Source organism: Curcuma longa, chromosome 21 (assembly GCF_044706935.1).
Source record: "Curcuma longa cultivar G26 ecotype Majalengka, Jawa Barat chromosome 21, ITB_CL_G26_1.1, whole genome shotgun sequence".
NCBI lineage: Eukaryota > Viridiplantae > Streptophyta > Magnoliopsida > Zingiberales > Zingiberaceae > Curcuma > Curcuma longa.
Window position 1 is genome coordinate 7,734,835 of NC_133881.1, and position 947 is coordinate 7,735,781.

Consider the following 947-nt stretch of genomic DNA (forward strand, 5'->3'; position numbering starts at 1 on the left):
AGGTCAGCCACCTGACTTTCGAGCTGACGATTGGCGGACTCCAGTAGAGGGACTCAACGTTCTAGCTCTTGATACTCTTTTAGAACCTGAGGATAAACAGAACCACCCAACTCGAAGGGTTAGTATTAATATAGGGAAAAAAGAACTAGAGACAGGCATACCTTAGCAATCGAGCCATTTAGCTGTTGACACAATAGGTCATTAGACATCTTCGACAGAATTTCCATCTCATATCGTAGGTAGTCCTCTACCGAAGTGCAGGCTTTTGCAGCTTGACCTGCAGGGGTAACCTGGGGAGAAGATTCTGAGCTGACTGGAGCACGAGGAGGACGCGCGACCCGAGACTTTTTCTTCTTCACCGTGGCCATAGGAGCTGCGGCAGTCTCAAAGGAGGTAGCTGGAGACTTGCCCTTATCATGACGTCGCTTGGTGCGGAGCTCGGGAGGGAGAGATCTTAATGGAGAGATCGCCGAGGGCTCTGACTCAGGAGGAGGGGCTTGGTCCTCTACATGCTCGACCTCACGTATCTCTATGATAACAGCTTCCGGTCCCCCCGGGCTGTAGGAACCTGCTCTCCTTCCTCCGGACCCTCTTCCTTGGGCGAGTCTCTCTGGCGGTCGCAGAAGCAGAAAAATCTGGCACTGGCACCTCTGAGGTTGGTTCAGCCACCGGGGAAGGATCCAGCTCCACCACCGTGTCTGAGGTCACCCCCATGAAAGGGACCGAGGGAAGCGTAGATATGGACGATGCCTTCAGCAGAAGCCGACTGGGGTAACCCTTCTTCAGTAGCAGCAATGGTATCAGGCCGAGGCTCAGCGTCAACTGCAGAACCCCCCGGATCAGCAGTAAGCAAATCCTCCCTCCTCGGGGTAGCTGCTGAAGACCCAGCTGCATCCTCAGCCACCCACCAACTGTCCGTAGTGGTGAGCTCCCATTTCATATTTTTC